At 37.8% G+C, this 26472-nt stretch overlaps 1 protein-coding gene across 1 annotated transcript in view; it reads left to right on the top strand.

The window, feature by feature from the left end:
• Nucleotides 1–2059: 2059 nt before the first annotated feature.
• Nucleotides 2060–26472, top strand: part of LOC102210587 (neuroligin-1-like) — a gene marked incomplete at its 3' end in the record, with an annotated part of 129985 nt that continues 105572 nt past the window's right edge. The window contains exon 1 of the mRNA XM_005748447.1: nucleotides 2060–2525. The remainder of the gene's footprint in view (nucleotides 2526–26472) is intronic.

Raw genomic sequence — 26472 nt, 5'->3', positions numbered from 1 at the left:
GTGCAGGTGAGTATTTATTTACAGGAGTGGGTACAAACAGCAATGGTGGGTAAACATGAAACTGGAAAACCTAAACTGGGTAAAACTAACAAAACAAACCAGAAACGAAGATGCAGGGAGGTCTGGGGAAATACATACGGAGAGACGCATGGAGACCGAGGGGAAACAACACAGACGAACCAGCAACGACTAAGACAGGAGACAAGACTTAAAAACACTCAGAGAACACAGGGAGATCACGCACAGGTGGGGGACACAGCTGGGAGTGATTAACATGATGAGACTAGGGAGGCAAACTAAAAACACTCACATAAGATGCAGACCTTCAAAATAAAACAGGAAACACATACACGCAATGACACAACAAACTTCACACAGACTGGGGAACACATAGGAACATGAAAACAAAACCTAGAATAATAATAACTACTAAAACATAAACACGGAGTCACAAACTCCGGATCATGACAGTTACCTGCATAATCTGAGATGTTTCTTTTTAATTTTTTAACAGGTTATTTTGAAGTCAACCAGTTTCTAATAAAATTTTTCCAGTGTAATATGTTCTATCAAGTAACATTTTGTTCTGTGTATAGTAAGAACACTTGTTCCATGAAAGTTTCTTTCATGGAACAAGTGTTTTTGCTTTGATTACGGACATGTCATTATCAATGTGCAGTTTTGTGTTGAGTCTCATATATGGGCTTAGAGCAGAGAGATCGAGTAGACAGAAAATGTGGTTGCCATGCTGCTGCCATGTGCATTGATGTCACACAGAATAAGATGATGGTTAGTATAAAACAAGCTACTGGTTCAGGAGGAACATTTTTCTATTTTGAATTGGTTTTGATTGATTTTTTTTATTTGCTTTTGTATAACTTTTGTTTGTGTATAATTGAAAATAAGTAGGTTCCTTTTGATAAACTGAAAGCACAGACATCTTTTCTCTTCTTTTGGTATTCCCACTTTCTCAGCTCCAGAAGCTCTTCACAGGAGAAAAGCCAAAGGTCTCCATGTCTTTCTAAGTGTTAGAATTAAGCTAACCCATATCCCCCATGAGGGGAATGTAACTCAGACTACTGAGAAAGAGACACTATTTTAAGGTAAATCAGAGCTGAGACTTGTGTTTGGCAGTTAGACACCAGTAATCCCTGGGAGTAGAGATTTTGGTGACAGTTTACCTTCCACCTCAGTAAGAACATGGTAATAATTTAATCAAGGTCGTTTATAAATTCCTATGTGATTTCCAAATGGATGACCATGCAATAACCTGTTACTAAAATTTATATTATAATAGTGGTGTAGAATTCAAATGACAGCATTATGAATGACAAGAAAAAAGATAATATTACTGAGAAACCCTTTTAAAGATGCCAGCAAAAACCTCTGACTAATATTATGGTAATATTTTTGTAATAATACAGTAGACTGCTAACAATCAATTTTAAACATTTTAAACATTCAGCCTAATGCCTTTAAAATCATATGAAAATATATATATGTTGATAATGGTGATAGACATATAATTTCAGTATTTGCACTATTTACTTGTTTTATTTTAAGGTAATGCAAAAATGTTGTGTTTTATGTTGTTGTAGCTTATATGAAACAGGCTTCAAAATACAAAACGATACATTTTGAAAACTACTTTTAATATTAATATTTTCAAACATTATTATTTATAATTATTCATAAAGCATGAGTGTTAAAGATATTTTACTGTACACCACTGGGCAATAGGAGTTTATCTTTTTTAAAATCTTTGTTATATATAAGCAACAAGCTGAATGGTGGTCTAACTTTTCAAATCACACTTCACGAAGGTTTTATTGATTTCTCTTTTTACACACACGCAAAAAAGTCTCACATTTTAATGTTTCTTTAAGAGCAGTCTGTACAGGGGGCGGGGTGGGAATAAACTCATGTGGCTGTGGAGTTCCCTCTTAGGCCGCTAGGTGCGTCTCTGCTCCACGAAAGCTTCCGAGAGAGACTGGGGGCTGGAGGAGAGGAGGAGGAGGAGGGGGGAGAGGAAGAGAGAGCGAGAAAGAGAGGACGGCGTTTTATCAGCCAAGTGCAACCTGAATCGTGAGGAGCGGACGATGGGGGGGAAAAAATCCCACTGTTCTTTCTTTTTCTCTAACGTGACCGTCATTAACATGTAGACCGATTCGCGTCAAAAGACCCGGAGCGTAATGGTTTCTTCTGTCACAGGAGAATTTTATAGTTGTGAATAAAAAAACCCATTTTGGATTAACGGAGCACTTGTTTTGGACTAAAAGGGTTTCCTTAATTTCTTTCTGCCCGTGTGTAAATGTTGGACCGCATTTAACCCGAGTTTCTACCCTCTGGAGTGAAAAGTGCGCCAGTCTTATTTCCAAGGCTTATTTCCAACGCTTGAGCGTCGGGATTTTTTCAGGGGTACTATGTGGCTTTTGGAAGGACTGGACCTTAACCTAACGGGACTTAAGGCACAGAGGAATATTGTCTGAGGTGGAAAAAACAGCGGATGGGATCGTTTCTTAACGGTAAACACACGCTCATACTTAACTCTGAGCACTGTCGGGTTTCTGTGGGCTTTGAGAATTCACCGGTAGAATCAGCAACTGTGATGCAGTGGGTTGATTTTGTTTTTTTGTTTTTTTGACTTCATGATTTACACTGCAGAATTATTTACAAGATGTGGTCGAGGACAAGTTTAGGTGGTTGAAATAACGAATAGCATTAAACATCTCCAAATGACCCTGTTTCTTCTTAGTCTAAGATGTAAGTCATGGGAGGATCTGCGCCTTGATGAGCGTCCCGTGCACAGCAGAAAGCAGCATCTCGTCTTCTTCTGTCTGCCACTTTTGACTCTCTCACTCCGTTCCAAGCGCATGAACGCACAGAGCTGCGCACTCTCGCCGACCAAGCTGCGCAAAATACTTGCTTTAGAAAAGAAACCTTTAGGTGAAAAAGGCTCAGTGATTCTTGTTTTTTGTAAAAATACTGACTTGCTTTTGAAATAGCTGATATTCGTTACCGTCGGTCGATCGCTTACCACCTGCAGACTGTTTGTGAGCGTGCATTTCTGTCACTGTTCAGGAGGAGCTTCTGTTAATGAAAGAGAAAATAATTAAAAAAATTGTCAGCATTAAACATTTGAGGCAATGTGTTTGGTGTGCAGCTGATACTTAACATTTATCGAAATTTGTCTTCGTTTTCTCTTGGTAATCAAATGAATGCAAACCTCCTCTCAGGCTGATTGCTGAGGGTCAGGATGGAGGGAGATTCATAAAGTGTGTGTGTGTGTGTGTGTGTGTGTGTGTGTGTGTGTGTGTGTGTGTGTGTGTTGAATGGAGTCTCTCTATCCTCTCCTCGATCCAGGAGGAGGAGGAAAGTTGCGCCCGTTGGCCGCTGCGGGGGCACCATCATCATATAAAACTGGATGAATGCGGTATTTGTGTGTGCACGCCTCAGCGACTTGTCACACACACACACACACACACACACACACACACACACACACACACACACACACAAATGCAGCAAAAAAGGACGCGTGGATGCTTCGATGTACTCCGGTCAGATACAATATTTAATGGCATTACCCCTTACCCCGTTACCCTTACACCCCTTTAAGTTCAGCCCAGATCAGGTACCTTTTGAGATGGTGAGAAAGAGCTCAGGTACAGAAATGTCTGCACTTCTTGAGCTATTAGAGCATCTTTTCAAATGCCCCGAAGATCCCAATCAAGGCTGGACAATCATGCATATTTATGTATTTGCTTCAAATAGGCTACTGTTCAAAGGCAGCACAGCAGATCAAGATACTAATGCATTTGTTGAGATTTCCAAAGATCTAGTAACTAAACTAGGGAATGCGGATTCCCCGGACTACATATGCCACTACCACCTACCCCAAATTACCACAGTATGTAATTAAAGCACCTTAGGGCCCACTTGATTAAATTAAAAGAAAGACATGGCATAACTCATAATGACATTCTGGAATAAACGCGGAACGCATAGTATAAGAAATCTCAAGGCTAAACTGTTTCATTCATCTAGTAATGAGATGTGGATGAAGAGTGAAAGGAGGGCAATCATGTGAGCGGAACACTGTTCCTGGCAGTAGTTGATGATGACATGATCTGCAGATGACCTTTTTAATGAAGTTTCGCATTGCTGTGTTTGCTGTGGATGTGTTTGTATGTGTGATTTGGATGGAGGTAGGGGGCAGTCAGTTCATACCTCTGTGTCTCAGGGGATCTGATCTACATAGCTTAGCCCTGAAAGAAAATGTCCATTCGCCACTCATCAGTGTGATCTTCTTTTTGCTCATCACACACCTCTATCCTTTTTAACCAACATTTTTCTACTTTCCTTCTCATATACCAGTTCTGTGCATGGCAGGGAGCTAGTTTGTAAATTATAGATTTGTTGGTGACTCATGCTGTGGTCCTGTTGTTTCACCTCACTCTCCACTCGGTTTTTATTTATTTGTTTTTACGTTTTTATTTATTTCTTTTGGAAGTTTCTCTTGTGTAAAGCAGGGAAGTTCTACTTTAAACTGTTTTTGTGCCACTGGGTTTGGTCCTTGTGAATAATCCTCCAAATGTGACACTATGAACACTGATCTGAGCTGAATATAAACTCCAGCCTGTTCCTTCTTAACAATTTACCAGCATTCTTGAGATATTTTCTTTCTCCCCAGACACGAGAGCACTGGTTATTCTACTCATATCTGTGTTGTTACTAATAAATGGACAAGCCATGACTTACTACTAACCACTTTTTTTAAATTGGTCATATGGAAACGGGACCTATCTAAGGGTTTTAAGTGGTAAAGTGAAGATTATGTATTGTTGAATCAGTGGTATAGAAACACTGCTGAATGTACCATATTTTGAGATCTAATTACACTCGAATCGTGGCGATGAAGAAACAATTAGAGGATTTTAAATATGCGTCTTTCTTTCCTGAGACAGCACAAAATAAATTAAGTATTGACAGAGCTACAGAGAGGGCACAGGGATTTTCACTGAGCTAATTTGTCTTTAATATTTAAGATAAAAGTGGTTCAAGTTTACATTTGCAAGTTGTTGGTGCTTACAGATCCAGGCCACGATATACAAGAATAGAGATTCAGTTAGTTATTTTTTTTTTTATTAAATAAACCAAATCAACCCAAAGTAAAGTAGGGGGGAAACATAAACAGACACATATCAAGGTTATCCACTCATGCAAAACACCACTACATGCTGTGTTTATTACAGCTACAAAACACTTTTACTAGCATTAGGTTTGTGGGGAACCTATGAACAGTAGGAGTAAGAGTATAAACTATAATTCCTCTTCTCTGGCTTTAATAGTTTGATGCTGAGATTCTGCTTCAACATTTGGAAGCTCCTGGGCTCTAGGACGTGCTGAAGCTCATGTCGCTTCTTTTATCTTTTTGAATTTATTAATTGCATGGATTGTGAAATAAAACAGTCAGTCTGCATGCTTAAAAACAGAAGGTACAGACAGGATGTATCAAAATGTGAAACTCATCAGAAGTGATCATTTACACATTGACATGATATATGAATGGAGCCAGAGAGTCACAATTCCACCAACAGACCCATCCCTATAAAATATTCTGAGATGGAGCAAGCTGTTCCTGCTCAAATGAAGTAGACACGAAGGTGCACCAGGGATGGCCGAGGGGATAAACATGGTGTGCAGCAAAACAGAATACTGTTTTGTGCGACTTCTTTGTGGGAACCTTGTTTATGGCAGGTGCTGCTGAAAATGGTGCAATGGAGTGAGAAGACAATTGAGCCTTGTAACATCTCAGGAGTCCAATTTTTGTTTAAAGAGTTGGAGAACCTTGTCTGTAGCACAGAATTGCACAGGAGGTCTCACGAGGACCCAGATTTGTTGAAGTACCTTTTAACTGCAAACTTGTCATCTGCACCATGTATTGCCACTTCTCTTCTTAATGTTGGAACCATTGGTTAGTCATATGTGCATGCTGTAATCCAGAAGTTACAGTTGAATGTAGAATAACTAGGAGCAGATTTCACAAAATGACCTGTTGCAACAGTGGCACCCTTTTACAATACTACAATCGAACTCAGTGAGTTCTTTATTGTGACTCATTCTTGTTTGTAAAGGTAGACTGCATAGCTAGGTGCACACCTAGTAGGACTGAAAAAGCCCGAATTAAAAAATTAATAGGTGTGGTCCAATAGCTATATTTTTCTATATAGTTGAACTATCACAATGTCCTGCACTGATAATGTATTATCATGTTGTGCAAAATCTAAGAGAGTCAACAAGAGTCCCCCATTATGTGAGACTATGTACTCTACTGTCCTACTTATGTCATGTGACAAGAAACTGTAATAACTAAGGAAATGTCTGAGAAATTCGTCAAGGTTTGTCTTTTACCTTGTTAAAGGATATAATTTAACCTTAAATTCACCACACACTTTAAACCTTAATCAAATTGTAATAAAAAGGTACATTTGCATACAGAAGTAAAATCTATAAATAAATAAAAAATATTCATACATAAGAGTTGAATGCTTGTCTGCTGGTGTCAGAAATTATGTGCTGTCCACTGTTGCACACACCTCGTAGTTAAGATATTAAACACTTTTTTCCTCTTGACATCAAAAAACAATGATTACATTACCTCTTCATTAAAAGAGAATGTGAAGAGCCAGAGTTCACATGAGTAACCGGTGAACTGGGATTAAGAAGGTCTTGGTTACGTGCACGCTGGGTCACCCTTAAAATTTTAATAAACAAAATAAAAATGTACATTATATTACATTTTTTTTCTAATACACACAACATGCTTTTTTACTTTAGATGTGAAAAAACGATATAAACTTGATGTTGTTCTTTTTTTCCCCAGACGTTTCAGGCAGTGCTTCCTGTAATGTAGGGGATTTTTAAGACACTGAGAGCTAGCCTCTAGATAGGTCAAAATGGACTCAAATGAACTCTAGCTCATTTACACTCATTTCTAGTACTTGAAACTCCACCAAAACCAGATAGAGATGAACCACATCTACATGGCCACTTCTTCCTTGCAATTTGTGAGGTTTATGCAAGAAAAATGTCAGAAAAATGTAATAAATAGCAGTTAGAGGACAAATAACAAATATGTCTATTCATTTTTACATCAAGTAGTTTTTTAATGTGACCACCTTTACAGTCAGTTTCATTAAAAGCTATATGTAATGCACATATAATGTTCAGTAGAACGCAACATGACTTCCTACCAGTCACGTGATTTGCAGGAAGTAGTGTTGCAGGGTGACATTTGTTGAACGTGTCAAATAACTGAATCACCATATGACTTCACACCCATCTACATTTCTGTGTAAGAAGCCAGCATGCAAAAAAAAACTGAAGCAGAATTGAAATAATTATTTTTATTCTCAGTCTGGCCAAAATGAGTCACTGCTTTAATGAGAATTTCTGGTATAAATGGTGATTAACGCACTGATATGCAACAATGGACTGTGCGAAGATACCATAGCATTAAATTTAAGTATATGCTATACTCTACCTTTCTCTGATTTTGTCAGTAAGGAGAACCCTCGAATAATAATGGGCAGGGACAAAACATTCATTTGACAGAAAGGTCTATATAGGCACATTGGTGAACTCTTTTTCTTGCTTTCTTTGCTGTGTGAGCCCAGCTGAACGAGCTGAACAGGTGTAGAAAATATAAATGTCATTGTGATACAGACAATAAAGTGTTTTGCTTTTGCCACAAAACCATCATCCTACACTTAACACTACTTTTGAAGAGTATAGCAGTTAGGAAACCATAATAATAGTCTTAAAAAGAAACAGCCCGGTGTTGGAAACCAAACTGTGGGATTAACTGTGGGAATCCAACTCAAACTGCAAATTAAATATTGAAACAGAGAGCCAAATATCTTCCAACTGGATGTGCTTCCAAGTGAGAAACAAACTGCTAGCTACTATATTGTGAACATGTTGCAACTACTTGTCTAATGTTACTGCATTATTAAAATGATGAATGTAATATGTCAGGATTTGTTTGGTAGCTGTATGCAGTGGTTGAAAGCGAGTACTCTGTTTTATGTTTCTCTGAGCTTATCTGTACTAAAACATTTGTTTTGAGATTAGAAAGTCTGAAACGAGTAAACCGGCATTTTCATTTGTTACTCACTGGTTTAGTGATGTTGAGCTGAGGGGTGGTGTGTGGGGGATGGCTCAATGCAGCAGCATTCTACTGTAGCCTTCTTTTGCCTTTCTGGGAGGTTTTTCTTTGTAAACAAGTGCTTCTTGTTACTGTATACCCAGTGTCCCTAGAAATCCCATTCAAACTAAGTTATTCTTCAAAACAAGAATTATTTGTGCCAAGAGTAACAGTCAGAACTGAATAGCTATGTATTGTGTAGTAAGTAGAATGTAGCAGTGTAACAATTTTATAAACAGTCTAAAATTGTGATTTAAACATTCACAATTTTTTACCGAGGTTTTAAGCTCCCTGTGATTATCAGTGTGGAGCTGGTAATGCCTAGTTAAATAATGTTGGTCAGCTTAAAGCTGTAATATTAAGATGAAAGTTATTTAGACAACAAGTGAAATGGAAATAAATCCATACCTTTATAACATAACAAGAGCTGTTACAAGTCTGTGTCCTGTTGCCTAGTCTTACATTAGATGAATTAGGTAAATGGAACATAGTTTGTCATTTCTTCAAATTATGAGAAAATGTCATGCCTTTCCAGTCATGACTTTCTTTAATAGATTAATAATCTGCAGATTAGAATATATTATCATTTTAAATTTAGTATGGACACCCAGGAAAATACTTGACACTCAATAGATTTTTACCCCTCAGTTGTAAAAGGCTGATGGGGTACTGTTATTACCCTGTGGGACAGACGAGCAGAGGAGCGGTGTAGACACCCAAATTTGTGAATGTAATAACTTGAGAATCAGTCGATTTAGGATTTTGAAAACGATACCATACGTGCAGCTATTAAACATCTCAGACGAGTTTGAATCTCAGCGACATAAAGGTCAAAGGCAGAAGTCAAGTTTACAAAAAATGTTATGGATGCGATAACTCAAGAAGGAAGTCACCTAGGTTTGTCAAATTGATACCATAGGAACAACTCCTTAAAATCTTGTTTGAGCCAAGGCCCAGGTGACATTGAGTTCAAGGTCTAGGTCAGAGCTCATGTTTTCTGAAAAACACCAAAAAAATGGGAGTTTAGTTAAAAGTTTACATTTTAAGACAAACACTGTTTAGACTTAAATATTTTCGTTATCTTGTTAAATGAACACTGTCAATTAACATTACACTGATAACACCCCTGATAACATTTCCTGTCTCACGCCAACATTGGCATTGTTGTTTCATTAATTAGACATCGCTCCTAGCCGCTACCTTACCTGATTACAGATGGCTGATTTTGCTGTTGGTTATTGGTCGCGAACAGTTAAACAGCTAATATTAATATATTTGCCAGTCACTATAACGTTTATGATAACCGTTCATTAAAATGTAATTGTTCTTGTTGAAATGGGAGCTTTACTGATATCTTGATATCGCTCATAAAATGTTGTAAGGTGTTCTGAACATCAACGGTTTATCTGCCAGTGAGTGGAGTGAGTGTCTGTATGCAACTCTATGCAATGGTATACATACATATGTGAAAGTAAAATCTTAATTCTGAAACAGTAAAAGCTTCTGGTGTTACAGTGTCAACTAAATTCTTTGGCCAGTAAATAAATGTAGATGTAGATATGGATCCAAAAACATCTGAAAAAAATATACTTGCTCATGAACAGTGTAGTTATATAATATACTGTAAATATACTGTATATATAGATAAACTCATATTCAGGCCGTTTTCAATTATTGGGGAAAAAAATCCAGATATTAAATAGATGCAATCAAAGGAGAACATAAAAAATAACGTATTAACTCAGCTGTGCTACATTGCTAACAATAAATAAACTTAAAGTTTTTTTTAAAGAAAAAAAAAAAGAAGTGCAGTACTGCCTCAATAAAGTGGGCATTGATGCTCATACAGCTGATGGACCAAGTGTGTAACTTGACCATTCCTAAGTGATAGTGTGACAGTTCTTTGGCTCTATAATCTGTTTATACACTGGAAACTACCATTTGACTGAGAAATGTTTTTGGTAACAAGGGTCAGTTACTTTCATCTGCTGCTTAAACTGAACATTTTTTGACTGCTCTTGTTGATATCGTGTATTTTACAATAAGGTATGCTATTGTATTATGACATCAGTGTCTTTCTTTATTTTTTGTTGTAAGGTATGGTACATAAGTGTTTGGAACTGTGAAGTCTTGCATTGTGCATTGCATTGTGCAAGTAAACAGTCAACTGTGCACCGTGCGAGGATGGCACTGCTTCAGAAGCATAAAAAGAATTTGTGGTGTTATCTGCCTTTGGGGGAACGTGCTTTTGACACAGTTTGCAGTATATGTCACTCTGCTTCTTTGTTGGACTTTAAATAGCCTGGGTCTGTGTCCCTCAGGGTGTCATGTCTGTTGTTCAAGTTTTCCATTGTCTTCACATTTGCCATCATCTTTTACCTTCCTCACATTGCTAACATACTAGTGCGTACGTCTGGAGTAGCCCATGCACCTGCACATGTGCTGCTGCCGGCTGCTCTTCCTACGCCATGTGTGTCAATCTAATCTGACGTGACTCCAAGTCTGTTCCAACCACATGATTGGTTTGGCAGGAAGCTATTCTTATTGTTACTGCCCTTTTAAATTGTCTGTCAAAACATGGATGAGATGAATTCTGTCCATTTCACATTGACCATGACTCATATTACAACTGAGGAAAGGTTTTTAGTTATTAGCGGTAGTTATCTTTATCATATTATTGCTCAGCCCTAGTTGACACCCATCTTATCTGGGTTATCAGTGGTCATATTATCTTTGAATGGTCTGCTACAGGATAATCCAACTGCATGTCAACAGGTGTGACCATTAACAAAACAATTCTGCGTCGCACAGGCACACGGTTTTATGCAAAGTGACCCACTGAACTGTCATTTAGTGCTCACGATTAGCTTTTCGTCACTCTGCCTTGGCCCTTGCTCTTAGGTTATGAGAGCCTTTTGCTAGCATTCTGAAATGACTTCGTACAGACGCTGTGGTGAAAGCCGATAATCATTGGCTGTGTTTACATAAATTTTTTTCTCCCAAATTTAATAACTGTGACAGTCCCTGCTGAATTATCTGCAAGTGCTGAATAATACTTTTTTATGCTACAGTGCAAGCAGCTTGAAAGACTCGACACAGTATCCTCCAGGACTTCTTGAAAAATAAATAAACTATTTCCATAGTGTTGATGTGAAGCCAAGTTGATGAATTATGAGATGATGGCTTTGCTCTTTTTTGTCTTACATTTGCCCCAGAGGGTGTCACTTTTAGAGTCTTCAAGTCCTTTCACACATTTGTATTAGCTGAAAGCTCACCTGAGGATGAAGCTGAAAAGAACAGACTGTGCTGGCAGGCTGATAGGGCTGTTAAGGTTAAGGCTGTTACATGGCCAGGGAGTGTGTCTTTGTATGTGCATGGCCAGGGAGTGTGTCTTTGTATGTGCATGAGTGTGTCTATGTGCAGGCATGCATTACTCAGACTAGAGGTTTGTAGAGAAACAACAGTAGAAGTGGAGCAACGTTAATGGATAGCTGTACTTCCAAGAGACAAAGCTACTGAAGTCTTCTCTTCTCTTCTCTTCTCACACACACACACACACACACACACACACACACACACACACACACACACACACACACACACACACACACACACACACATATTCGCCTACCAATGGCAGTGGAGATGTTATGGCAGGTGGTCATCTGTTAACAGCAACCAGCTCCTTAAGGGTCTCTGTGGAACCTCAGGGACTCGAGAGAGGAAGGTTTTTCAAATGTGCTCCTCAAACTAACTGGCTACAGTAATTATGTCTTTGAAGTAGACTTGAACTCTCACCAAGTGTAACACAGGTTGGAAAGATGAGTCGAGTGATTAAGAGAGGTAATGGATACTGGGGAGGGTGAATGTAAAAGGTTAGGAATGAGGTATAATGATCTAACCTGCACAGGTTCCTTGTGATTTGGGTGCATAATTGTGTGTCCTTTTATGTGTGATTGTGCTTTAAGTTGAATGTGTGTGTGTGTGCGTGTGTGTGTGAAAGCTTTCAGGAGGCAGCCTGTACTTTCCTGTGCCTCTGTCCTGAAGGGATACATCTCACGCTGAGCCAGTGTGGTGGTGAGGAAAGCCAGTTTCACGCCAACCTACTGCTTTCCCCATTGACCCCAACCCCCTGCAACCACGCAAAACATGTCTGCCAGGTGAAGCAAACAGAGTAGGGAGAACTCAGCTCTTCCACCACCCACACAGATAACACCGGTCACTTTCCATTTTATCCCTGCTGTGGTACTCATGGCACCAAGCCGCTTAGTATGGACGCCTACTGTTAGACTTTGTGACCGAGAGAAAATTTCCACACATTGATTATTCTCTGTCTAGGTGACTGAATTGAATACAATGCAGGCCGATGAATGCTTAATGCACACATAATTCATGTAAGGTTATTAGGCTGTGTGTGTGTGTGTGTGTGTTTGGCAGGGCACATTGGACTGCTGTAAGAGGCCGCTGCCTTCAGGGAATACCACTGCCATGAAGGATGTGCATGGTCTGCAGCAGCATTTGTGTGGGTGGTATGTGTGTAACATTGAAGGTTTCTAATCAGAACATCGCTCTAACATCATACTGGATGATCTTCAAATTCTATAAATCCAAGCACATATACACACTTAATTTCATAGACATACAAAAGTGTTTTCTCCACTCACATTGTCTACATGAATGGATGTTGACGCGTCACTATTTCATAATTTGCATCTAATTTATATATAACTGTTGCTGCGATAAAGATGACATCTAAGGTGTGCAAAACACCTGACCAGAGAGGACATGAAAATGTTTTTGATTCCTTCTGAAATTGTAAACAGATGAAAAATGGAAAAACTGTTAGTTCACCGGGCAGTCTCAACATTAGTATGAATGGATCGAGCTACTTATGGCAGCACATTGACAAAGTTACAAAGAACAAAAATAAATAAATAACCAATGAAATGAAGCACACAGTAAATTTGCAGTGAATACTTTGAAGGGTGAATTTCACAAAATAGTATAAGTAATTGTGTAAACTTACAACAAAAGTCCACAAAATACAAGAAATGTAAGCTTTGTTATTTAAGCTTTCCTACACTTCAACATGTGGGCCTTGACCTGCTCTAGAAAACATTGCTAACCCTCCATCTGAAACATACATCAGTTCTGCAAAAGTTCTTTCAGGTTTTATACATCCTGCCTTTGTCTCACAGAAATACTTGAAATGACCAATTACTATTAATACTTCATTGCTTGGTGGTAACATGTTTTAATATGTTAAAATTATGTGCCCAGCAAAACAATCCCAGTAAAATTCTTCTTGAAATTCCTGTAGTTCAAATGATATATAAAACAAAGTCTTGTTTAGGGAGCGCATTACAATCCAAAATCTGTAAGCCTTACCGCAAGCCATCTCTTTATAGTATATCATAAATACATGGATATACAATGTATTTAACAGATTACATGCCACTTTACAATCCTAGGCATTTTCATTTATTTCTTGGAGAACAGGGTGTTTCCTGAAGTGGAGAGGGGTAAGGGTTTAGTTGATTTTATCAGAGTAGATTGAGCATGTGACAACATTTTCTAATGTGAGTAGAAAGAAAGGGGGGGGGGGGGCAATGAAAGCTGTTTGATGAGAAGGTAAAGAAAGGAAGAGAAGTCGAACATGGTGAACACATGGACACATCCTCTCAGTACTCCTATACCTTACTGTTCCGTAGGCTAGCATGTGTGTATTTTTTTGTGTGTGCTTGCGTGGACCGTGTGTGCGAAGTGCCCTAGGCTCTGTGCTGGAGTTTAACTCTGTTCGTGGGAGCCAAGGGCACACAGCACACTGATCCAGACTGACAGGCCAGCACACAGGCTACATTCCCTAGTCAACAGCCTGAACAACAGCCAGTCAGCCTTGTTCACGAGTAAGCTGCCTCGAGACACGACAGTCAGCAGGCTAGGTTTTTTTTTTATATGAAACCAGCACAGTATCCATCATGATTTCAGCATTTCTGTCCAGTGCCAATAATGAAAGATAAGAGAATGGACATTTAAGTGTAGAGTATCAAACTCAAAGCAGAGAAGTAGAAAGTTGTCTGCTTATAGTCTTCCGTGATATTTCCCCAGTCTTACCTATAGCGTAGATTTATTCAGAGGTTTTGTAAAAAATGTAAATGCTAATTGCTGCAAATGTTGCAATTATTGTCTTAAAATATCTTGAGAAATGCTGTAATAATTACCCAGTACCAGTTTTCTCATCTGACAGTGAGACTGAGAGATAAGATCAATACAGCAAGTGTAAAAATAAGGACATTTTATTGCAGTTGGCTAACACATAATGAAAATATTTAAAAATATAAAGAATGGTAAATATTCTGAAATATGTAAAAATATGTATAACAAAAAAATACTATGAAGTGTAGTTGCAAAAGCGACCTGTGGAATTAAGATTTTTCTAGCTAGTACGAGCGCTGTATTTCATATTTTGGGTTAAACAGCTGAGGAAAGACTGCGAAATCTACATGAAAACTATGAGAACATGTCCATGGTGTCCTTGATTCTACAGCTTCATGCATAATAAGGATACAGTAGCTGAAAAACTGAAGCGTAGTTCAGTATTCTGTTGTCACAGAGGTAGCTGTGCTGCTCGTGCTTTCTCCTTTCTCTTGGCCTGCCTAGCTGTCTTTATAAACTATATTTGTAAAATGTCCATATTATTGTAATCATGTATGGTATATTCTGAAAAATTAAAACCCAGAGTGCAAATCACCAGCACCAGGTTCAATATCTTTCACACACGCTTGGTTGTACATACAGGCATCATAATTTTTAAAGTGACTAGTTCTCTCAGACCACTGAGAAGTTGAATCTCTCCCGCAAGCTAAGCACATCCCTCAAATAGTCATAAGCACCTCTTCAATAAATCCCTTCCACAATCCCTGATGTGTGTGCACCTGTGTGTGTGGTTGCCACATACATAGGTGAGATGAGATGCTTAAAATAGGACAGACAAAGGGATAGAGGGATGGCTAAAATGCTGGCTAAAATGCTGTGATGTTGTGAGGATTTATCACACAAGAGCAGCTAGAGGAGAGATGGATGGATGGACGATGGAAAATAGAAGGTGGATATGGATGAGACTGACTAAAGCATAGGCTGATGGAGTGTTTAGCTGAATGACTGACTAAGCCATAAGTCTCCTGTGAGCCCTATGCTTCTCTCTCACTCCCCCCCTTGATCTGTTCTCTTGCTCTCTCTGCCTCTCTTTAAAATAACACTATGTTCTGTGTGGTGACAAGCCAGGATAAAATGATTGGCCCTTAGTTTTCCCCCGACTGCCCTCTCAGATAATCACTACACCTACTGGCTGCCTCCACATGCTGACTCTACTTTATTAAAGGCAATCTGTCAATGCATTATCTTACTGTGGTTAGGTGTCACTGCTTTGACCAGGGGTGGGTTTTAAAAAAATCCATCTATGTACTTCCTTTAATTTTGTACTCCATATACATCTCTGATTTTTTTGTCATTTAGTCAGCGAGCAACAGGCAATCAAGTGGGTTATAAGCAATTAACTTGGCAACATCTCAGCCCTATTTACCAACGCAATTTGAAGGCAGACTTCGAGTGATGTGACGAACGAGTGAAATATGCAAATGACAAAAACTCCACTAGCACCTTACAGATAATTTAAGCAGACTGACATTCAGCAATTTTAATTGACAGTGTGTTTATTGAAAAAGAAAGCTGGCGTATGCTACTCAAATCATTCTTTTGCAGAGCAGCACTTTGGGGGTTGAAAAAACAATTCTCCAGTCACAAATCTGGAGATTTATATCATGCGCAAAATGTTGATGTAGAAGAACATTTATGAACAGTACTTTGAAAAAGTCATGAGATACCCCTCATTTCTTTATATTTTATTGGGAAATGGATGCAGTGATTTATTGAAGAATGTGCAAACGACTACAGGAACAGGGTATACGCTTGTATATGTCAAACAAGCTTAAATGTAAATATTTCTATATAACCTAAACTCTCATATTCAAGCGTTCTTAGAATTTCTTTAATTAATCTTCAGGAAATGTTCTCTGAACATTCAAAGCACTTTTTTGGATGTTAGGTGCCTCAGCGCTTCAATTGAGGACCAGACTCTGGGAAGCTAATTCATGACTAAAAGTGTTCCTTTATCTGTTCAGTTGTATCCTTTTTACTAAGTGTGTTTAGAATCACTGATATGATGACAAATCAAGGCATTGCCAGCCAGTTTCTCAATGGTATTGCACGGTGGACCAACTTTTGTGCACTCAGAATTTCATCTAATTTTGGCAAGACGGACCATGTCTCTTCCTAAACGGGATATATAATTAAGGGGAATACAATTCAAAAACAAACAAATAAATAATACAAGAGGAGAAAAATTCAGTGAGGTGTTTGCGCAGCTTGACCTTTCTTTTATAAACAACAAAAAGGGTTAAAGTCTTTGCCACGGTTATGGTTTCAATTATCATCTTCTGCAAATATTCTCCAAATTAATCCATTCTGAATCTTTATTTATTTAACGAGTCCTTTGGCACAACACATTCTTGATAGAGCTCAGTTATTTATAGCTCTTTTCAAGTATTGGAGTTACTAAACCATGCCATTGGTTGGAGTAGATAACAGTTAGAGGGATGACAAAAAGATCCGGTAGTGCAGCTCCTGTCACTAGCCTATATTTTTATTTTGTAACAATTTCTAAAACACTGAATTTATTCAGCATGACTGCTGGTGAACATATTTCAGTATTTATGAGGCATTATCAAATACTCATCTGTGGTCTGATAAGAGAAACAAACACAAAGTAAATGAGATTTGTGAACTGGACTGTTATAATGTTGGAAATTGGATTGCAGAGACCGGGAAGATGAACGTAAGTTTAATTGGATATCAATTTCCCTTCTTTGCTTTTCTTCTTCTTGACTTTTCTCTAATAAATGGTTTTTAATCCATGAACTGCTTACAGCCTGATCTGATCTCCAGTGGACCAGGCTAGTAAAACCAATGCATGATAATGTAGTGTAAAAATATGCAGGTAAATTCTGAAAATCTTCACATGTACCGAACCTTTTTATATAATAGTTGGTGACCAGCCTGATATCTCTTCAGAAAAATACAAGCAGTTCCAAAAAAAAGTACAAAAGTCAGTCTACTGTCATTCCAAATTAAAACTACTTAATGTAAATCATAAAGCGGTCAGCACAGCTCTTTGGCTTAACTATCTTACTTTGGTATGTGGACCTAGGATGATGTATTTAACAGGGAGAAGGCTGCAAAACTGACAAATGTAAAATCTCCAGCTCAGAGGAAATTAAAAGTTTAGATAATCATGTTTGTGATGTTATCAATTCTTATTGACCTGCAACACAATGAAAGGTTAACAAGTAGGTTAGATTGGATCAGTTGCTTTCCTGTGTTAAAGTGGGAGTGGGGGGTGAAAGGAATAATCATTATAATGATATAATATAATAATTGTGCTTTTCTACTCTTATCAGCAACTTAAAATGCTGTAGACTTCAAGCCCAAATCGCCTATTCACACATATTTATAAGGTACAATTATTGTGTACCCACAGCACTCATACTACTACATACATCTTGTAACAACCCTTACTATGGTGTAGCACCGCTATGGGGTGTCGTCCCGTTATTATAGTAGTTGGAGAGTCTCCTAGTGCGAGTACAGTGGCAGCCATTACAGCCGAGCATGCTGCTCTCCGTTTAGAGAGCAGCATCTGTTTAGAGAGACCGTACCATTGTAATGGGCTGGCGCTGGCGACTACCTAACCTCGGCGCATGTATGTATGAATAGGGTGGAGCCATGGAGACCAGGCTTGTATGTTGTTCTGTTAACGCCAAATAAAAGCCTGTTGTTCTATTTAACTAACTGGCCTCCAAGTTGTCCGGCTAACCTCCACACCACATGCCCGCTGAACCTGCTGGCCGCTCCTTCCTCGCCGGGCCGCCGTTACAATATGTAGACATTAATATGTGGCAGCTATTTGCGTGGCGGGCATTGTTTTGTTTATTGATGCTTCAGTTGCATTTGTCTGTGTTAGACCTGAACTGTAGCTCTTCAGTGACTGATTTTACAGTTGTGCTATTATTTTTGCCTTGGTAAGCCTAATTTTCATTTGTGTGTTGTTTTTGGTTTAAATATTTAAATTTTTCAGCTTTGAGGCCCTTAAACACCAGACGCGTAAAATTTGTGCAAAAGTTTTGTCTGTTTAAAATATTTTTTGGACATACCTATTTTTAATTCAAACTGACACCATGAATGCATTTGCAAGATTGATTGTTTTGGATTAAGTTATTTTTTTCACATTTTATATGTGAATAAACACATTTTACCAGTCTGACCAATGTATTTGGCAACAAGTGCGATGCTAGTACAAAACATTCACCAGTACTGAATATACAATGATATGGAAATGATAAAATAACACTATTCTATTCTATTCTATTCTATTCTATTCCAGGTCAGTCAACTGACTGAACGATAGCTCAAACTGTCCCATTGACATCCTGAAATATGTGTGAAAGTACATTTGTTGTGATACAGCATCAACTCCTGGATCCAACCATCAAATTCTCTCTGCTGTTGTCTTCTCTTGAGAATTGGATGAACCGAGAATCTCTTGCTTTTTTTCTTTCTTGCTTTTCTTTTTTAGGAAGTTCAGGACCAGCTCAATAATGCTTGATGTTAACTTCACTTTTTTGCAGGGTGTCTTTTGAGGACACGTTTTTGAAAAAACATGACATGTACATACTTTAGAGACCAGTTTGCATCTGAAAAATTCAGAATTTCATGTAATTTTATTACAACTTGCTTGGTGTGTAAAGGCCTTTAAGTTTGAGACAACATCCTTCAGGTACACATATGTATGTGCAACCATCAAGACGCACATGTGTCATACAGCTACTCTTCAGAGGACATTATCTTGACTTAAATGCATATTTCATGACCTTAAGATAAACCTAACCCAACTCTAACATTAATGTGAGTCTTCCTACTTCATTTAAAGATTTATGTTACAGTTGTTTTTTGTTCATAGGAGAGATGCGGGTACCCACAATGTGACTGTGTAAACAGATTTGTGTCCTCATGACATGAGTAATACACACACACGGACACACACCACTTTAATGGCTGTCACTGAGCGTCAGTGAAATGGCAGCAGTGTGGCTGCGGGCTGCCGTGGCTGATCTGAGCTCATTAGAACAGCGACTTAGACTGAGGGGATTCAGTGGGGATTTGTTACGCAGCTACAGCACTTTTGCCCCGGCCAGGAGGTGAAATTGGGAGAGATGAAGTGAAGGATGAGGAGCAGGGAAGGATGAGGAGAAGGTAAAGAGGTGAGGTTAAGGGAGGAGACCAAGAGGAAATTGAGAGCAAAGGGAGGAACGTGATGAAAAAGAGACTGGGAAAAGGAAGAAAGAACATTAGTAAGAAGACAACAGAGGAGTTGAAATGGAAGCGGGAAGAGGAGTGATAAGTAGAGGAGTAGGGGAGGACAAGCAAAGAGCAAAAAAGAAAGAAAGGAAGTTAAAATGTGGATAAAAGACAAAAGAATAAAGACATAAATTGAAAAAGTTAGAAAACAAAGTCTCAGAGAGTTGCAGAAGAGAAGAGCAAATATGTGGGGAAAAAAGGAGGTGAAGGCTGAATCATCTTATTAAAGGTGTGAAAAAATGAGAGTTGAGGATGAAAAGTAGGAGTGGATTGAAGAGTACGAGCTAAGAGTGTGCAAACAGATAAGAGGAAAACTTTATTGATCCCTGCAGGGCAAAGTAGCAGCAGAAATGAGTGGGAAAAGCTTGAGAATATAGATGATAAGAGGGGAAATCCAAAGTATAAACCATGTACGACTCACAACTTCAAAACCTGGTCATGTTAAGTAGAAACTAATAAGTGAAAATATCTAAAAATGTATGAGATGGAGCAGCAGAAAGTGATGAAAAGAGACAAAATTATCAATATTAATGTCAGTTTTTGTGTGTATTTTATAGCAGATAGGAATATGAGAGCGTGATAAAAGACTGTTGCATAACAGATAAGAGAGCATATACATATGTACATTAGAGAGAGTGAATAATGTGCTGGTATCCACATTAACAGGTCTGCAGAGGGTCAAGTATGTATAGAAATAAATCAAGGAGAGGAGCAGGCAGGAAAGGGAGGGGAAATTAATCTGAGGATAAAAAAGAAATGGCTATGAAAGGAAGAGATGTGAGTGAGTGGAGGATAGTAGGAAGAGGAAATGGAATGAAGACGAGAGGTGAAGATTGAAGAGGGATTTTCCAGTTGGTTACCCGGTCTCGACCACGTGTGAAATTTGCTCTGAACACCCGGTGGCATTCAATCACCACTCAACTGAAGCAACAAGAAAATTAACACAAAAGTAGAGAGGGGGAAATGGAGGGAATTAAAGAAATAACAGGAAAGTGACAGATTTATGACATTTTATAACAGCATTCTTTAAGCACTCCGTCTGCCCAATAAAACATTTATATTCAAAATATACAGACTGGCTGAAAATAGTTTATAAGTCTTTAAGTCAGCTATTGAGTCTGAAATTGTACTTTTTACAGGAATACAAGTGAAATATTCAGCCAGTGAGGTAATTGTATTTTTCATATTAATTTATTTCATTTTCTGAGCAGTCTCATATTTTGAATATTTTATCACTGCACTAGCAAGTATTTTTCTACATTGTTTCAGTAATTTATACTTGTTATTGTAAATGATAACGTGACGAGAAATTGCTGTGAAAACAATTGCAGTTATTTCCTAATTTTTGCAGACAATGTGCTCTGAAGCATGTCAGGATGCTAGTGACTTGGTTTTATAATATATAACCTATTGTTATAATTTAATAGAAAAACAGTTGGGGATTGAAATGCATGTTGCATCGTTTAAACTGCTGTGAATTTATCAAAGTATTAAGTTTGTATTTGATCTTCTTTCTTAAGATTAAAAAAGGCCCTGCAAAGACTTAAATGAACAATAATGCACCTCTTTGACAACTGTTCTGGCAGTTCCATAATCTTAAGAAATAAATGAACTGTTATGAAAATAAAATGGGTAACCAGTAATTTTATCTACTCTTGGACATTAATCACCATCTGTAGTGAAGTGTTCTGCAATAAGTCCTGCAATAAGTGCAGTAAGACTGACACATAGAATTATATGAAGCGTTTTGAATTTAAAAAATACAGGGGATCTAACTACAGACTAGGGGTGGAGCCGAACCTGAATACAGTATTTGGATAGGCACAAATAACGTGTTTTTTACGAATATTTATTTCAAGCAAATACTTTTGAAAATTTTGTATTTGGTAACAAGGGAAAACTTTATATCAAAAAGCCGAGTTTCCTTATGAGACTATTTTTTTTTGGTCTCAGATTTTTATGGACAAAAAAACACCCCTGCATTGCTTGATCCATGAAGGCTCAGAGTCGTTGCTACATTGGAATACTTCTAAGACATAAACTCTGTCCACTGTATTGTGTTTGAGTTCTGTAAGAACTGCTGGAAGTTTAATGTCAATGTAATTTCAATTTTGTTGCCAATGTGGCTGAAATCTATTTTTAGACCAAGTGGGAATAAAATTTGAAACATTTTCTTCATATCTGTGAAGTTTCTCAGTCATCCAGGTCATCGTAGTCTAAGGACCTTGGAAAGAAAAGCGTCTGGACTTCTTTAAGTTGCTTGAAGACGTTTCACCTCTCATCCGAGAAACTTTTTCAGTTTTAGGGTCAAATGTGCTATCCGAGGGAAACCAACTCTTTAGGCTGTTTTCACACAGGGCTTAAATCTGGGCTCAAATCTTCATATGAACTGGTTTCAGTAGGGCCAGCTATATTGTGTGAACCCTCACTAGCAATAGCAATGCACTCTATAAAATGCATTCGTGTATAACACTGGTCATCTGCCTCTCACCAGCTGCATAAATGGAACGGCATCAGAATGAGTTTCTTTTTAATATATATTTATTTATTTTATGGCTAGAAAGGGAAGAGGCAGAGAGTGTAATTAATAATGGACAAGTTATTTAAAAAAGTAACTAAATAAATGATTACTTGAATTGAAAAATGACAAGTAACCTCACCAGTCATATCAGGAAACTAACCTGCATATTTCAATGCTGTCTTGTTACAGCAAACACATCCCAAGGTAAACTTTGACAGCTTTTGTCATTTCTTTCTTTCTTTGTCAAGTTCTTCTTCGAACTTACCTAATTGCGTTTCAGCAAGACAAAAATGAACCCAGGAGAGGAGACAAAAGCCTAGAGTGTAAAGACTGTCATCACAATGACAACTATAATCAAACAGAGTACTTAAGAAAAATATAATCTTGTGGCTATAACGATTTTGCTTTAGATTTTGCATTTTATTGTATTTTGATTTAGTCAGCTGAGAGATAGAGATGCACAGTTAACATTGTGTATGCAGCAAACACATATTAGTACGAATCAACATTGCAAAAGCAGAAAATGAACACCAACAGTAATACATTCAGATAAAAATGAGCACAAATTTATAACACAGCAGGACAAAATTGAAAATACCTTGAATTAAAATTGGTCTTCAAAGAATGAAAAATGAACATGGCTATATATAGAAGAAAAAAACGCACAAAAGATTGGATGGAGACAAACAAGCTTCTTAGACGTTAGATTTGATCTGATGACAGGCTAAGCATAAATTGCAGGAGCTATTGGCAGCTGCACATATACACAACATGAAATGAGGCTGGCATGTCTAAGTTGATAGCTGCTGACTGAATTAGCACCTCAAGCACTGATAAATTTCTCTCTGCAATTTAGATGGATTTATAATCCTGCAAATTGCATTAAAATTTTGGCTGGATAGTTGCAAGATCACTGCAGTACCATTGCCACCAAACAAAGCAAGTAGATATAACACAGCTGTTTTGAAATAATCACTCCATGTGTTCCTGTCTTTAGTAGTAGAGTTTCCTGTTCTTTCCATGCAGATGCATCAATTACAGATGATGACTGCTCTGTGTTTACCACCCATGAGGGAGACTGTTGTATTTAGTGACAGTGTCATATCATGCTGTCTACTCTCCACACAATGTCAAACTCTGCCTTTATACACACAGATATTTAGTGTGTACCAGCCAGAAGAGATGTGTTGTAAGTGTTGTGTTATGTGCTCGTGACCTCAGGATTCTGGCTACGTGTGTCATAGTCTCAAATGTCCTTTTAAAAAGTTTTTCTTTAGCTTTTTTTGAGTTTTGGTGTTTTGTTTTTTACCTAGTTTGTGTGTCTCCTGTTTTTGGCTTTCTCACTGTCTGTCTGCTTGCATTGTCTCATTTGGTAATTGCTTTCTTTGTCTTTAGATGTTAATTTTCTGTCTTTGTCTTCTCTACCATCTTCAGGATTGGTTGGCATCTAATTAGTTTCACCTATATTCTGTTAGTTATTTAGTTTTCTATTAGTTCTTTTTTCTTTTTTTCACTCCCCTGTGTGTGTGTTTTTAACCTCTTCCTGCATCAGTTGTTGGGATCTGATTCCTAGTATATCATTTAGTATCTCAGCAACTCCCCTGAAATCCCTTCAGATGATTTGTCTACATATATAAGTTCAGTAACATTGCCTTATAGCTGCCTTGTAATTCACTGTATTTCATTTCAAAAACCCAGTTTTTTAAGTCTGTTATTTTTCTGGTTAATTTTTCATTTGGTAGTGTCTATCTTCATATGACATTCACAGAGATATTCATCAGGCAGCTTCTGTAATGCTAAGCAAGACATGAGTTATCGTTTAGGGCAATGTGGAAGTAAAAACTACTGAATTAAGTTCTTGTTGGGATGACCCCAGGCAAGGAAATCCAGAACTAATTTGCTGTAAGTGAAAAATTCCATATAACCTTCGACCGTACAGGCTGACCCACATACAGCCTTTTGTCTAGCAAAAATTCCCTTTGAGACTGATACTACGGTTTAGAGCCTGTTTGTGTGATTTCATACTGAAAATAAGATGATACAGTTGTAGAATAATAATTTGAAGATTTCCAAACACACCGCTTGATCTGATATTGTGCTGTGATCTGTGCACAAACACAAAGTTGAATAACTTTCTCCAGTGTGGCGCTAACATGCAATTTTCCTCCTGGCTTTTAACTATTAAGTGTCTGACTTGATGTGTTCATAGCAACTACTACTGAAAAACCATGTGATTGGTTAAACAGTTGTGCTCGTAAACAGTTTCTTTGGAATGTTGAACGACATACACCAATCAACAATGCAGCAGCTCAACTGGATGAACCAGATTCCACCAAAAAGCTTCAACATAATAAGAAGGATTTTGACAAATCAGTGGTTCAAATTCTAAAGTAGTTTCAGACGTCTCTGCTTCTGTAATGACCAGCTCTTAACTTGTTGACTGGTTTATGTGCCCCTCCAGCATTTCATGTGCTCATAATGACAAAGAGTATCATGTCAGTTGTTTCTCTTCAGCCTTGCTGTAAAAATACTTGCAACTAGTTTTATGGACTCATTGACAAAAGAGTGGAACAATCAATGCAACTGCTTTCTTTCAGCGCTGTCACAATGCTCCCGTTGTTTGTCAGCCATTATTGCGTGAATGTTGGATATTTGTTTTACATTTGTTTGCGTACGTGGAATTCTCAGTGCCATTGTCGATAAGCGCTGGTTTATGTAGAACTATGGCTGTTAGGAGGAGGGGCAGGAGGGCTTCTGTCTGCCAGGGTGGTTGTTTGTGCTCTGAGGATGGAGAAGATTGTCAGACTGTCAGCTTTATCGTCATGTATACTGGGAGTTCACAATTCTTGTTCCTCTGCGTGGTTTGACTGGAGACAGGTCCCACGTCTGGGGTATCTTAGTCTGACTCAACAGATGTTTCAAAGGAAAAGTAAAGATCTCCATCCCTGTTTCTGAACTAGCAGATGGGAGACTGAAATAGTGTGACCCTTTAATGCTTCACCTTCACTCCCACATTGTGACCATTCAGCTGACTGCAGCCTGCCTCCCATGAGGCCTCAGAAGAAATAACAGCAGATGCAAACTGTCACATTTGAAGGTTTAAACTGAAAATATAGAGCACCTAAGAAATAACCTCCTTACATTGTGTCATAGTCACAGTCTGTTTGTGGGTTGGAAACTAAGTAGTAATAGGAGAAGAATTTTACTGTTTTCAATAATTTTTCATAATTATCTCATGACATACAGACAGCCATGATTTTTTTTTGTTCTTAATTAGCCATTATGTCTTTGTAAACTCACACATGTTGTCTTACCAGGTTGAACATATTAAACCTTAAAACAAAAGGAAATGCACTCATTTCCAAAGCTAGATTACGTGCTTTACACTTCTTTTCAGGAGATGATTGGCATCATCTTCAGCTGTTTCTTTTAATTATTTTTTAAGCATGTTTTTAGTCTATACAGATCTGTAACTTATTTTTATTAGTTTAACTTACATTTTTCCCCTTTAAAAATATGGCTCTGGTTTGGACAGATGACAAACCACACACAGCCTTACAACGGTCATGAGATTTTACCGCAAATATCTCTAAACACTTGAAAAATTAATGAATTCAGTATTGTCACTTTTTACAATAATTAAATGAGTAAAGAGAAAGGACAAAGCCATGAATAGATAAATATAAAAAAAATATTGAATATTAAAAATTTTAAATATTGAGATTGTTTTTTAGTTTTCTCTGATCCAAAGTATGGGAGTGATATTGTAATGTTCAGCTCCAACAGCCCTCTGTGTTTGCAGCTGCTGTAATTTTCCATCATTATGCAGAAAACGTGGGTATATTCCACTAGTTCCCTTGTTTGACATGATCCAAAGGGACTATTTAGCATGCTTCAGTTTGCTAAAAGTAAAAGAGGTTTAGTAGGCAATTCTTCTGTGTCCCTGAACAAATAACAAAAACTGCTGACTTTTAAAGGCGGCCAACGAAGCAGTTTATCCTCTGGCATCAACATGGCTGCCAGCATAATTTTATACAATGAATATGGATGGTATACAACTGGCCTATGTGTAAGAAAGAAAATAATTCAATCTAGAGTCAGTCCTTTTTTTAAATTATTTTAAATTTTCAGTGTATACGTTAGATTAACTACAAATAATAGTATACTGTATATTAAATGTGGTCATGTGTTGGTAGTTATTAGGATTTCTTTGAAGATGCATGGCTCCAGATATATTGTTTGTTTTGGGTTTTTTTTAAATAATTAAAAA

Source organism: Pundamilia nyererei, unplaced genomic scaffold (genome assembly GCF_000239375.1).
Source record: "Pundamilia nyererei isolate P.nyererei 1_Seehausen unplaced genomic scaffold, PunNye1.0 scaffold00222, whole genome shotgun sequence".
Classification (NCBI taxonomy): Eukaryota; Metazoa; Chordata; class Actinopteri; order Cichliformes; family Cichlidae; genus Pundamilia; species Pundamilia nyererei.
The sequence above is the reverse complement of the archived record's forward strand: the minus strand, read 5'-3'. Positions and strand labels throughout refer to the sequence as shown.